The 15036-nt window shown below is 36.6% G+C and overlaps 1 protein-coding gene across 4 annotated transcripts in view; it reads right to left on the reverse strand.

Moving 5' to 3' along the window:
- The window catches only part of LOC5569522 (E3 ubiquitin-protein ligase HECTD1), a 105465-nt gene extending 90807 nt beyond the window's left edge, over positions 1–14658 (reverse strand). For all 4 annotated transcript variants that reach the window (XM_021848326.1, XM_021848325.1, XM_021848324.1 and 1 more), the window contains exon 1: positions 14409–14658. The gene's annotated coding sequence lies outside the window, so the exon portion shown is untranslated. The remainder of the gene's footprint in view (positions 1–14408) is intronic.
- Between the last annotated feature and the right edge of the window lie 378 nt (positions 14659–15036).

Here is a 15036-nt window from a genome sequence, read left to right on the forward strand (position 1 = left end):
AATTTCCTTCACATTTTCCTGCACGTCTCCTTGAGACGGAGATTTTTTGGAAACATCGCCGGATTACCGTCGGATTGGGTAACTCTGTTAACATTGAACGAAGGAAGTCATGCTCTGTCAACTTTTATTGGCACAATAAATTGCATTGTTCTATGAAAGAGGCACTGGGTTGATTCAGCCACTGCTATTTATAGCAGCTTATTTGTACTGGTTCTGCAGAATTTATTTCATAAGCCTATCAAGAAATGTAACTGTAAATGTAAGTTTTGGTAAAAGATTTAAGGAAAATGTCAACATCTATAATGTCGAACAATTCAAAAGAAGTTTTCATTAATGGCGAAAACAGAAAATTATATGAAATAGGAATAATGCCGACACTTGTAGTGACGAACCATACAAAGTTTATTTAAATATTACATAAAAGTAAAGCTTCATGAAAAAGTGTGTTATCATAAGCATGAAACGAGCTCACCAATTGGTAATCCATCCTCGACTGATCACGAATATCTCTTCGCATTCACACAGCGCGAACAGCCAAACTTCTCGGCGTCCCGAAAACAAACCGTCTTGTTCGGGCTTTCCGAAACACAGATCGCTAGGATTTATTCAGAATAATATCTGTGAAAATCACTGGAGGTAGTACGTTGGAGTGTTCTAGGGTTTTATTGGAACAAATTCTTAAGAAACCCTCGAAAAGGAGTGCCACTGAAATCAATAGAATTTCTTAAGCATTCCTCGCGATCTGAAAAAATATATTTAATAACTTGTAGAATAGTCGCGTAATAGTTTCTAAAGGCTTCTCTGATGCCTCTAGAATTTTGGACCAGGATTCACTGCAAGCCGATAACGGCAAAAAAGGGACTTTCGATTAAAATAGAGACATTAGAGGCCTTACACAAAAAAAACTTTTTACAGACTTGTAATGAAAAAGATTAACATTGAACGAAGGAAGTCATGCTCTGTCAACTTTTATTGGCACAATAAATTGCATTGTTCTATGAAAGAGGCACTGGGTTGATTCAGCCACTGCTATTTATAGCAGCTTATTTGTACTGGTTCTGCAGAATTTATTTCATAAGCCTATCAAGAAATGTAACTGTAAATGTAAGTTTTGGTAAAAGATTTAAGGAAAATGTCAACATCTATAATGTCGAACAATTCAAAAGAAGTTTTCATTAATGGCGAAAACAGAAAATTATATGAAATAGGAATAATGCCGACACTTGTAGTGACGAACCATACAAAGTTTATTTAAATATTACATAAAAGTAAAGCTTCATGAAAAAGTGTGTTATCATAAGCATGAAACGAGCTCACCAATTGGTAATCCATCCTCGACTGATCACGAATATCTCTTCGCATTCACACAGCGCGAACAGCCAAACTTCTCGGCGTCCCGAAAACAAACCGTCTTGTTCGGGCTTTCCGAAACACAGATCGCTAGGATTTATTCAGAATAATATCTGTGAAAATCACTGGAGGTAGTACGTTGGAGTGTTCTAGGGTTTTATTGGAACAAATTCTTAAGAAACCCTCGAAAAGGAGTGCCACTGAAATCAATAGAATTTCTTAAGCATTCCTCGCGATCTGAAAAAATATATTTAATAACTTGTAGAATAGTCGCGTAATAGTTTCTAAAGGCTTCTCTGATGCCTCTAGAATTTTGGACCAGGATTCACTGCAAGCCGATAACGGCAAAAAAGGGACTTTCGATTAAAATAGAGACATTAGAGGCCTTACACAAAAAAAACTTTTTACAGACTTGTAATGAAAAAGATTACCTGACAAATGTACTATTTTTCGTAACTGTTGTAATTTTCGCTCTTTCCCTACAAAGTTTATTATTTTTGTAGAATAGACGAAACACAATTTTGTAAAAAATATGGAATGTCTCAACGATGTTTCAAATGCTCATGGACAAAACTTAACTTGAACTGAAAACTGTACTTGTTTTTACCAACTTGGCCAATTTGAACTGGGACCTGTTCTTGTTTTTACCAATTTAGCTTCATTGTCTAACCATGTTTCATGCTGAATAAATAAAAATTACTAAACAATTATAACACCGAACATCGCAAGTAGCGTTTTGATAGTGGCGCAGCCGAAAGTTTCTTTGATTGTAAAGATTTTGTGTCGAAAAAAAAGAACTATTCTACCATGTAGTTACTACAAAAACTGGAATTTTCATAAAATTCCGGTCACAATCAGGGAAATTATTTTGAATTAGGTACTAAGTATTACATAAGTACCTAATTCAAAATAATTTCCCTGATTGTGACCGGAATTTTATGAAAATTCCAGTTCTATTCCAGGTTGAACAAAATTCCCTGATAATTCCAGGTTTTTTTTCCAGGTAGTAGACACCCTGGTTTTGTCTTTGGACATTTGGTCCCTAAACCCTTCAATTGACCACATTTTTGCATTCGTGTATCGAATGGTATACACAGTAAGAAACAAAGTAAAATCATGAACTAGCCGGTAATAGATCCCAGACATTCTCAGCATGAATGCGCTAGAAAGGGTTCATAATTACGTTATTCTTTTTCTTCTTGGCAATAACGTTCCTACTGGGACAGAGCCGGCTACTCAGAGTAGTGTTCTAAGAGTTTTTCCACAGTACACAGTAATTAACTGAGAGCTTTCTGCCATTTCGATCCTGGACCGACCGGGAATTGAACTCAGACACTTTTCAGCATGGCTTTGCTTTGTAGCCGCGGACTCTAACCACTCGGCTAAGGAAGGTCCCTATAATTACGTTATATTGAAATAGTATTTTGTTCGAAGAAGCTCGTATATTTGTCTGATTAGATTCAACAAACAATTACAAAAGGGGGTGGGACATTTTGCATAATTATTATAGGCTTGGACGTTTCACATAATAGACATTCGGCCTAATGAGAAATATAAGCCTGTTAAATGCAACCTGTTCTTATATAAAACTACTTTATGCGAAACGAATTTATGCTTTTTGCCTTCCCCATTACAAAATTATTTAAGTATACGGTATTTTTCCAATAAATCGAGCTTAAATTAAGCCCGTTTCAAGTTTATACGTAATGGAATACAATAAAATAAAAATATACCGCCTGCTGGAGAACCCGGTCTGCACCGATCGAACTCAGGCCTCATAGCTGGTGGTGGTATGTAATGAATAATTGCACATGCAGCGGCTCATCTTGCAACACGGTGGTAGCGGTTGCGCAACGTTCAGCTGTTCCATCCATCAGACCAAGTCCGAGCGAAGAAATAAGAAGAAAAAGAAACCATCAGTCTTTCCATGCTCCTTCTATATGCCGAAGCCGAAGCCCCAGTAGAGTAAGAGTGGACGCCAAAGCACAAACTAGGTACCGTAAAACGGAGTAACTTTGATAGTTTTACATTTTAAAATAAGTACTGATATTGAATTACTGGGCATTACAAACATATAGGCGTTTAAGGTAAGAGATTTGAGACCGAATTCAAGTTGTACTATGACTAGGCTAACAAGAATAAGCGACAAGCTCTTTGAAACTCCATCAAATAGAGATTTTAGAGATTGATTGTTAGCGTTTCAAAAAGCTAAAATATCGTAAATTTTCAATATTCGAATATAAGGCTTCACATTTTTTCGATCCAACAAAAAATATCTCTGACATAAAATATCATACATTCATACTACCACACTTTACATTTGCAAGGATGGTAGCGTCTGAGTACCTGTAACATATGAACTTTAGAGACTTTATGCCGGAAACTAGATACCGAACAGGAACCGAAAAAGGACAATACAGAAATCAAAATAATTCAAGGAATCAGGAATAAATGAAAACCCGAATTTAGTACTGTACTTTTTAATTCCACTAGAGCTTGTATCCTTTGCCAGATACGCGTATGTCGACCTCAACTGTAAGACCGTCTTCAGTGTCGTGTAGTAGACTCGAAGAATCCGGAGATAAAAGTTTCTATAAGAATTACAGAAAATCCAGCCGAACATTTTTCTATGAATGTTTTTATTTTTTGGAAATTGCAAGTATTGCTGCTGAGTTTTTTCAGGAATTTCATCAGAAACTAATGGTATTCGTCCAAAGAATACATGTATGGATTCTTCAACGGCCTTTTAAAGGAATTCCTCCATGAAATTAGTTCAAAATATCTACGAGAATTCAAACATGATTTTTTAAAGGATAACCTCAGAAATTACTCATCCAAATTTCCGTTTAGAACGTTTTAAGAACTCAAGTAATAATTTTGCCAATGATGCCTTCGCTGATTTCTTACGATTTTATCCAGAATTGCCGTTCAGGTTTTCAAAAAATTTCTCTAAGAATACCCTTAGAAGTACTCCAGGGGGCCTTCCTTAGCCGAGTGGTTAGAGTGCGCGGCTACAAAGCCATGCTGAAGGTGTGAATTTCCTTAAAACAAGGATTTTCGTCGAACAACTTCTATATGAATCTCTGGAAGATCTGCTAAAGTGCCTGAAAACTGGAATCGATGGAAAACCCTCTAAGGCAGGGCTGCCGAACCTTTCAGAAGTAATATTGTGTGAGGGGGTCTATTTTTAGTACAGAAATTTCAATTTAGTATTATGTTTAGTAATATGAAATGAAAGCAATAAAATTTTTCGTTGTAGATATTTGCTTCTCATCTAGAATTATTTAGAAATCTTGCCCGTGGCTTCTAAGAATGAAGTCCCAGATTTTGCGAAGATCATGTTAAGGATTCTGTGTAAATTGTCCTTAGGATTCCACCAAAACCTCATCATGATTTATTTTGAAATCCAGTTCTAGAATCTGAAGAAGTTTATTCTGTTCAGAATTCTGAAAGAAAACACCTAAAGATTGTGTGAGATAATAACTTTTCCTTGATAATGTTCCGGACTCCGTGATGGATAGGATTCTGTGAAATCCATCTACGGATTCTGTCACAATCTTGCCCAAAGTTTTGTGAGAATGCTGCTAAAGTTTCCGTGAAATTCATGCGGAAATTCTGTCCAAATTAGCCTACTAATCTGCCTTCAAGTAAACCTGTTTGTTATTAGTTAAGTTTTTCCTCAGGTATGAAATTCATGTTCAGGAGTTTGTGAAAATTCGCCTTAGATTGTATTTGGACTTTAACCTTTTATCAACAGCAATTGTATGGATTCAACTTGACTGGTATGAATTAAACATTATCTATGTAATTATAACGAAAGAACTCATAAATTTAGCCATTCTTAGAAAAAGGACCCTTTGAATTATATCTTTCAATCCTGAAAAACCAAAGTGGTAGATCAGCAAAAGGACTGGATATGAGAAGGGTCATGAAGCTCTTCGCGGGCCGCACAAATTGAGGCGGATGCGACCCGCGGGCCGTACGTTGGAAAATAGTGACTTTAGAGACCATTCTAGTTAAAAAAAAGACTTTAATGGAGACCTCCCATTCAAAATGTCTGTATTCTAGATACTTGCATTAAAATACAGATCAAGTCTTTGCAAACAGACCTGCTACTAATCCTGCATTTACATTCGTTTAGCTTAACTAGTTAATAGAAATAGTGTTATTTCGTTTTATACATTGTGGGTCTATCAAAGCTACTCCGTTTCACGGTAAGTGATTCCGAGCCGAATGTTGGCATCGTGGCTGACTCCGCGCCCATGTGTGTGGTGCTGCGGTGAGTGCTATGATTTCTCCATGTTCCGGAAGAGAGCGCATCGTATACACGCGCGCGGCCCCGACTGGCGATGGTCATCCGCAGGGGCACACCAGATCCGTTTCCTTTCGCTTTTTGTTACCAACAACGGATTGGGTGAATCATTTTCAAGCGAAAGAAATTACCTACCTTCAAGTCTCGGATTCCTTACGTTTGCCTTGCTTTTTTTTTTGTTCGTTTTCATTTCCTTGATGGTCTGTGCGCAATGGTCTTAATGAAATGCGACTTTTGTGTGGTAATTCCAGCCATTCTTTACGGCCCGATGATGATGAGCGATCGGCCGGCCGCCGAATAGAGCAAGTATAGCGTAATAAATTTGATTTTGAACTCATTGAACTTTTGGGGAGGGGGCTTTAGTGATTTTTTTTCTGCTTATTGCATCTTACGTTTCCGATTCGAAGCCGGTTGTATTTCCAAGTGGCAATCTAAGTGTGAGGATATACGTAACTTCAAGAGAAGCTCCGAGATTGGTGCCCCAAAATGTTGCGTGTTCAGGCATAAATTATTTGATCGAAACAATGTGGAAGCGCAGTGGTGCACTTGCTGAGTTTGGAGTTTTGTTGGTACATTATATTATAATATTTTCTGGCTGTACATTTTCTACGGATTTAGACAAAATTCTGAATTAGAGAAGACTAATCGTCAATCCTTCAACAAACTGAATAACACAAGTTTGATCAATGTAACTAGTTTTTTCAACAGTAAGACCTTCTTTTTGGCATTACGTCCTTACTGAAACAGAGCCTGCTTCCCAGCTTAGTGTCCAATGGGCACTTCCATAGTTATCAACTGAGAGCTTCCTTTGCCAAGGTTGTCATTTTCGCATTCGTATATCGTGTGGCAGGTACCAAATAGACAATGTTTTTTGTTTAGTCTTACGATCAGTCGATATTTGAAACACATCTCTAAAGGTAGAGGTAATTACTTTTATCAAAATTATTGGATCAAACTGTAGAAAACTGCTATTCCAAATAAGAGAACAGAGGTGTTATATCACTAAAGCCATTTCTAGGGCTTTAGGACGAGTTATGTTCTGCAACAGATGATTCTAACATTTATACGTTTTTATTAGAATCGCAATGTTTAGATGATTTTATGTCATTTAAACCGGAAGAAAAAAACATACACGTGCCCCATTTTTTTGCCTCCTGCTTGAGACTGGGTATGTTTTGCAACGGCTGAGGAGATGTTGTTATATTTCGCACGTCTTATCGCGAAAACGGCAGTTTGAGCGTTGAATCACGCCAAACGGTATTCGTAGCTCATATATGGTTATTAGCTCGTGTAGTTACAAACTTGATCCCAAGATGGTTTGGATTTTATTAGGCACCAAAGGAGACTCAAACTGGGAAATGATTTTCATTTTTCCATTTCACTGTGCAATGTACTTTTGCATCCTGGTAAAACATAGTCAATATTAAAGCTATTAGATTTGTATTTGTTGTACAATCGTGAGGATAACCAGTGATGTATTTTGAACTGAACGCGAGCCGAAAGTAAACTGAACGCGTTCCATTTTTAAACGAGAACGCAGCAAACATTGAACTTTTGTGCAAAGTTCAGACAATGCTCACGAATGCTCCGTGCACTTCAAAATGCACACTGCAGCTACAAATACGAAATAAATACATCAAACTTTGTTGAATTCATATCATTCCAAATTGATGGCACCATCAATATTTCTTAGCATATTTTGTATGACTTTCGCATAGAAACATGTTGTACATGTGCCTTGGAAACAATTTTCAATCCGCGTTTACTTTTCAGCTCCCATGGGTTCATCTTTTTGAACTGATCAATGTTCAAGCCTACTTGATCCCTCGTTCAAAAATTTGAGCTGGAATGCAAACTGAACGCGTTCAAATGCAACACTGAGGATAACCTATAAATTTAATTCAATACAGCACGTATCCTTTTTATTCCATCTTAATTATCGAGATTTTTAGCCCTGGGCTAGTTTATCTCAGAACCAACAGCTTATTAAGTACCTTTCAGGTTTTTTTTTCAGAAATCTACCGATAATTTCTCCAGAGGAGATGCCCCCATAGATAAGGGTTTTCTACAAAATAGTAATTCAGAAATTCTTGAAAAATTTCAACCTGTAACTTCTCTACGAATTTATTCAAAAATTAATTTAGCCGCATCGCGTCATGGAGTGTGGGTTCAATTCCCGCTTCAGACCGTAAAACTTTTCGCCAGCAACGTATTTCGACTGTGCCACTGGGCGTTGCATGTTGGTCCGTTGTCTAGTGTGCTGCTTCCTTCAAAGGGCAAATCGTCCATTGGAAGCAATATAAAGTGCCGGCGTCTTTTTTTTTTTTACTTGGGAATCCTAAGATTTCTCCAGTACCGTAAAATGGGGTGTTAAGGACACGTGGGGTTTTGAGGGATTGAACTTCTCTATCAAGTTCGACAAGTCACAGCAACGCCCAAAGTCGATTTGTTTGATTTGTTCGGAGGATTATGAGCTACAACATGTACTAGGTGCTGTATATCAATTCCTGATAATGAAAACGTTTCAAAACATTTTTGTTTGAATTTTATGGGGTCAATACATGTATCTACAAAGCTGTGAAACAATATTGAGAAAAATATGTGAGTAATTTAAGATAAGTAGGGAGACTTACGGCTTCGGCACCATTCGACTATTATCGGCAACCAAATTTCAAACGCCAAATGCACAATATTTCCCGCTGACGAGATTTCCGAGACTGAACAAATAATATTGCCAGAGATATCATCAATGCAAATAAACACGCCTCAAAATGCGGCTGATTTGGAGCTGCCGAACAGATTCGCCTGCAGCGCTCATGGGAAAGTTGCCGAAGAGAATGAGGCTGCCGACAATAGTCACACTGACAAGAGATGTTCGCAGCGTTGTAAAAACTTTTTCTAAAAGCATTTTGATAAGTCTGTCGGCGTGAATCGATAGAGGATTGAGCAACGCATGAATGTAAACAGACAAACACGGAATTTGTCTGCTGATGTCCGAGAAAATTACAAAAGAAGGACGGCATCGACTTAGACTGCCGAGAATATGTAAGTTCCCCTATATTTAATAGAGCATAATACGAACACAAACTTTTGAAAATTTTATCCAGGTTTCGATTATTAATATTTTTTTAGGAAAAAAGTCTCTTTTAAACAATAAGTGGGATGTTTAGGGATTAATTATTCTATCTTTTCCAGGTTACTAAACGCATTCGATTTATGCCGTAATATATTTCATTTTTTTTGGGGAACAGATAGCCGTAGCGGTAAACGCGCAGCCATTCAGCATGACCAAGCTGAGGGTCGTAGGTTCGAATCCCACCGGTCGAGGATCTTTTCGGGTTGGAAATTTTCTCGACTTCCCAGGGCATAGAGTATCATCGTACCTGCCACACGATATACGAATGCGAAAATGGCAACTTAGGCAAAGAAAGCTCTCAGTTAATAACTGTGGAGGTGCTCATAAGAACACTAAGCTGAGAAGCCGGCTCGGTCCCAGTGAGGACGTTAATGCCAAGAAGAAGAATACCTGTGTAACTAACTGTTGAACCCCAGAAATGTTTTTTTTGTCTCCCAAGGTCTTTGAAGTCAATTTAAGGTGAAGATGAACTGAAGCCAAATCTCAACCCTTCATGAGCACAAACCAAAAGAACCAACTCACGCCGAAACCCTGACGGATTAGTCATCAGCGAGTGACAAATCGATCAAGGCCTCAGCCTGAGCGGCTGTTCAGCTCTCCAGATCTATGTTACCGTAATCCGGGGTAACATTGATCGGTATCATCCTTCTCGTAAAAAGTTCGAATCATCATTTAGCGATGAAATATTGTCAAAGTATGAATGACACCTCTATTTCTTACATTCATAAGCTAATGAAAATTGAGGTTTTTGCGAAAATTGCGTTTCGTTCATGCTTAAATCTGTTAACTTTTTGAATCAATGATTTCTATTCACACGAGTTCTGCAAATGGTATGAGCAAGGAAAATGCGATTGTTACTAAAAATGGCATCGCCGAAAACGATTCGGTTGTCAAATCCTACATAAGTTTATTTAATTTAGCAACATTAACGAACTACTATTAAGAATGCAAAATTTCCTTAGGTAATTGCCTACTTTTAGGCGTATTGCGCGGTTTAAAAAGATTTCATTTTTGAAATAACTCAAAAAGTAAATGACTTGTAAGAGTTTAGTCTTCATATTCTGTTTCAGGGGTCATGATTTAAGAAAGTAACGACATTTCCAATATTACCGAACCTTGTTTACATGGGTGATCAATGTTACCCCATATCAGCTAAATCAAAAATCACCTTAAACATTTATTTAAACATACTTCAATCGTATGAAAACCAAAATACGGTATATAGTCACGACCGCTGGGTGCCAGTACTTGTTTTAAAAACATAAAACTTGCGACATTTACATTTTCAAATGATAAATTTAAGAAATGTCCCAAAAACTGATCAATGTTACCCCGGATTATGGTACCATAGAACTGAAGCCCAGCATCAATTCATCTTCTCGTTAATAACCCCCTTGTCAAATGCAAACAATTAGTGTAACGCGGAGCCCAACCACACCCACTCTTGCGTTACATTTGTTACATGATAATACTAATGAGTATTTGCTAAGTAATGGTTTTACAGCATAGCTGAGACTTTCGGTTAATAAAACCGATGTATAGAAATAATTTGTTTCGAAATTGTCCGCGTGGTCTTGTAATATCCCCATTAGATAAGAATCAACTATTACCATACATACCAAACGCTTGCCATGACCCTATGACGTAACTTTTTTTATATTTATAGACTTAGTTGATGTGGCTCATTTAATAAGTAGTTATTTCACTCATTGATTGATTTGAAATTATATTTTCCTAAAGTATCAATGATTTCGATGAATGATGGTTATCATTATCATGCAGTAGTTTGAATATGATCACTAAATCAGAATACAAACAAAAATCTGATGGCAACAAAAACTTTGCCATTGTTTTGAAATTCAGGCAGCGATCAAATATCTAAAATCATCACTCCCTGGAAAACATAATTCCAAGCCCAGGGAAATACGTCGTTTATTATGGTGTTTTGTTTACAGGGCAAATTGACCACTTCCTCTATTAAAAGTAAAACTATGTTGAAATTATCATAACATATGATAAGGTTGTCACTAAGTTGCTCCGCACAGCTTCTATGGTGCGTAAATTGCAAATACAGCTTATGATCCTGTTACATGTAAGTATAAAAAACATTCTAAAACAATTGTACGATGCACTTCCAAATAGAATTAATATGTGTGAAAGATTTAGCAGGTAAAATAAAACGGTTTGCGTTTGAAGAATTTCTAACTTGCCTAATATTGAAGAAATATCAGATTGAACAAAACCTATGAAATTGTTTGCTGCTCGCAAAATCTAGTTTCTTTTACAAAGCTCAAATTCCTTAACACCCCATTTTGCATTTACGTCAAAAATCACACATTTTCATGATTCATGATTAGCATACCATTTTACGGTAATTATTTAATAAATTTCCCTATGAAGTCTTCACATATTTTTAAATTGAAGAATATTTCTAGTGACAATGTTTTTCTTTTTAATTGGGAGGAATTTCTATAAAAAAAGCTTGATGTAAATTCTAGAGTATCTTTTCTAGATTTTTGAGGAAATCTTGGAGATTTCCAAGATAAATTGCTAAGATAGCTGAAAAAAAATTTTTTTTTCAATCGAATCTGTGGATATCTTGCAGGATTTTCGGAATGAATTGCTTAGGACGGAATCCCTGCAGGAATATGTAAAGGAATGATCGGTAGAATAACTGGAATATTTACTGCAGGATAGAATGATGGAAAAACGATTAGAAAAATTCTGAAGAAATTTCATTAGGAATTCGAGATTGTATTTATTGAGAAATTCCTGAAAGAGTACCTAACAAATTTCCTCGAATAATCCCTGCATTTTTTTTTTTGAAACAATGTCTTTTAAGAATTATTGTAAAAATCGGCGTAGGGTTTTTTGAAAAAAATCCAAAACGAATTTTTCACAACTAAAAAGAAATAAATGATGTTCGAAAAAACTGCCCATATTGCCCCGAATGTCTCTTTCATATTTCATCATTTTAGAATGATGATGTTTGACTATTTGAATGTTCTTTAAAATTCAATATTTTTTTCTACAAATACTAATTACTTTCAAGTGTAGTGAAACAAATGAGTGAATCTATAAATTATATGATATAATCTTACAACCAAAAATGCTCATATAACCCCATCGATAAAAAATCGACTCAAAAACTGGCAAATTTTGAAAAATCTTTCATTCATTCGTGAATATTATGCGACCTAGGAAATCTTCAGATCTAGTGTATTGATCTAAAAATTTTTGGCAATCATGCAAAAATCCGAAGATTCCATAATATCCCAGCAATTTCATCGATTTTTCCTTAAGGTTGCCAAACTACCACACTGTCCCCTAAACATTTATAAACTCGCAGAGACGAGCGGTCCTTGGGCCGAAAGGATTCTTATTCAGATATATTATCAAGCTTTCAATTGAAATACAAATTTCTCAGATCTGACTTTTATTGCGAACGCAGTAACTATCAAAGTAAAAAAAAAACAAAAAGCTTTGACAGGTCAGTCCTAGAGTGACAACTTGAGAAATTAGTGGAAGCACTAGTGAAATCACTGAAGGTAATAGCGTTGGAATGCTCTAAGAATTCCTGGAGCAAATGCTGGAAAATTACGATAAGCATACTTTGCAAAATCTCTGAAAGAATTTCTGTGATTATTCGTGATTCTCTACTGAAAATTTTGAATGAACACATGGAGGAGTCCCTGAAGGTACTTTAGAAGACATCTTTGGAGAAGCTTTTTTTTCGAGGGATCTGAGACTAAAATCCCAAAGATCCTGTGGATGTGTGGAATACTTACGTTTGTCTAGAGCAGTGATACTCAGCCAAGTTTTTTGGACCATTTTTATTTCTGACAGTGGAGTTCTTGTAATAATTAAGTTTTATGTTCATAATAACTTCTGGAATAGAACAGCATCCCGAAAAAAAATTGCGATGTTCTTCAGATTTAAGAGATACACTTTGGTGACTAGAATTTTGCCCAAGAGTTCACTGCATTGAGACTCAGTAAATATTAAGTTTCTTTAGAGACCATTCTTTTAAAAAATAGAGGCCTTCCATTAAAAAATAGACTTGTATTAAAATAATGACCAAGTCTTTAAAAAAACTGCTTCCAGCGCTAAAAATGTGCAAATTTTGTAAATATTAAGAGAAGACATTGCATAATCAAATCTTCGAGAGTTAACAACACAGTAACAAATTGATATTCGTTCCGCGCGGCGACTGGAAGGTTAAAATGATGAAAACAATATACAGTTAACTCTCCCTTACTTGATATTCCGTATCTCGATATCGAGTTAGAGAACCATAGTAAAAGTTGGTTTTCATGGCTAACTCGATGGTCCCTTGGAAAGCAGTTGCACTGCTTTTGTGTTCTGTAACTCGATACCTCTCTAACTCGATGGTCCCTTCAATATCGAGTAAGGGAGAGATGACTGTATTCATGATATATTCCTGCAAAAAGTTCCATTCTTAAGGATACTGAGCGGAATCTGGCAATTTGTGGCAGACATTAGAAGTTTCTTGGAAAATCCTGAGAACGTATATGTAATTACTTATACCTAGGGGATGCTGAGCGGAATCTGGCAATTTCTAGTAAATTCATAAGAGTTCTAGGGCGTTCTGTGAATTCCTAGGTATCCTGTGGTACTTCTATTATAAAAAAAGAAACGAATTTACATTGCATGGCTCCACATGGACTTTTGCTGAAAGTAATAAACTGTCTTGTTTTGAAGCCTAGCGTTTAGAAACATAAATAAATTACTCTACTAAAAGAAAAATAGCCATATCTTGGATATACGAATAATTTAATATGAAAATTCCATCCAATTAGTTTTATTTTTACGTTTTTGAGAATTTCCATTGGAGACCTAAGAATTTTCGGCAATATAACAGCGGAATCTTAAGAGCGAAATCTTATCAAAATCCTAACCAAGATCCTAAAAATTCTAGACGAGATCTTGTGGATTACTAGCGAGATGATTCATAGTCCTAACTCAAGCTATAAACCGTAATCATTGTGTTAAATATACGGTATCTTGTTAATTGTAAAACTATTAATCATGGCAAGGAAAAACAACGTGTAGAAGACTTTCACACTTCCACTTGAAGTGCTATAGGATATAAGGAAATTAAGACAGATGGTAAAATCAAATCTCTCGGAGTAAGCCTTAAACAATCAAATTAGGTCGTCAAAGTGCTACGTCAATCTGATTTGCTAGCAACAGTAAATCGCAATAAATGTTCCACCCCCTTTGTAAAAATATCACAATTTACGTCAAATGTTAATGTCCTCTTCAAAACAAAAACAGCCACCGAAAAAAATCGCAAATTTTCTTGAGCTTCAGCTTTTGCAGAGCAAAAAACCTTTTTTCCTGACGTGGATTTTGTTGTGATGCGAATCCCGCAACCGAGAAAAACAAAAGTCAGCAGCCTGCTTTCGACTCTTCACCGCTCACTCGTCGACCATTTTGACGTATCACTGTTCACCGTTCACTTCTCGCCACACGACTCACCGATAACCTTCTTTTTCGCTTTTTCTTCTCAGCAGGCCACTTCTGCTTGCGTTTTTCCAATCCAACAAAATTTTCACCTTCAATTTTCCACATTGAAAATCAACCTACCGTCCACAATTTCGATGTTTTCGGCCCGTTCCAACGCTATTCTCCGCTATCCAGACGGAATCCACCCGAAAAACGGGCTTTTCAGCGACGAAAACTTATGCAAGATTTTCTTCTTTTTCGCCCCTGCTAGGAAAATATTTTCCTTCTCCCTGGACTGCTGCTCACTACTTTATACGGTTTTGAAGAAACGCACTCCCGAACCAAAAGACGAACCGAACCGCACGAAATCCACTCACAAACTGAACAACGAATCGAAAACACACGCGAGCGAGGAGATCGTCCACCAATCAGACGTGTCCATTGTGACAGCGGTTGTCATTTGACGGAAAACTTCACACACGCTTAAACGCATTTACTCATTTTGTTCACAGGCAAATCTACACACTCAATCACGATTTGCTTGTTCGGTAATTTTTTATACTGGGTACGAATTGTAAATCATAAAAAATACCGAACTTTCAGCTTTTTGATTGAAAACTTCTGAGGTTCAGTAATATTTTTTTGCTTTTTACTGAACTACGGTAGCTATCAGACCCAATTTTGCAACATTACCGAACAGGCCGAAAAGTCAGTAAAAACAATATTACCGACTATTCAGTAGTTGATTTTATTTACTGACTTGTCGTCA

This window comes from Aedes aegypti, chromosome 2 (genome assembly GCF_002204515.2).
Source record: "Aedes aegypti strain LVP_AGWG chromosome 2, AaegL5.0 Primary Assembly, whole genome shotgun sequence".
NCBI lineage: Eukaryota > Metazoa > Arthropoda > Insecta > Diptera > Culicidae > Aedes > Aedes aegypti.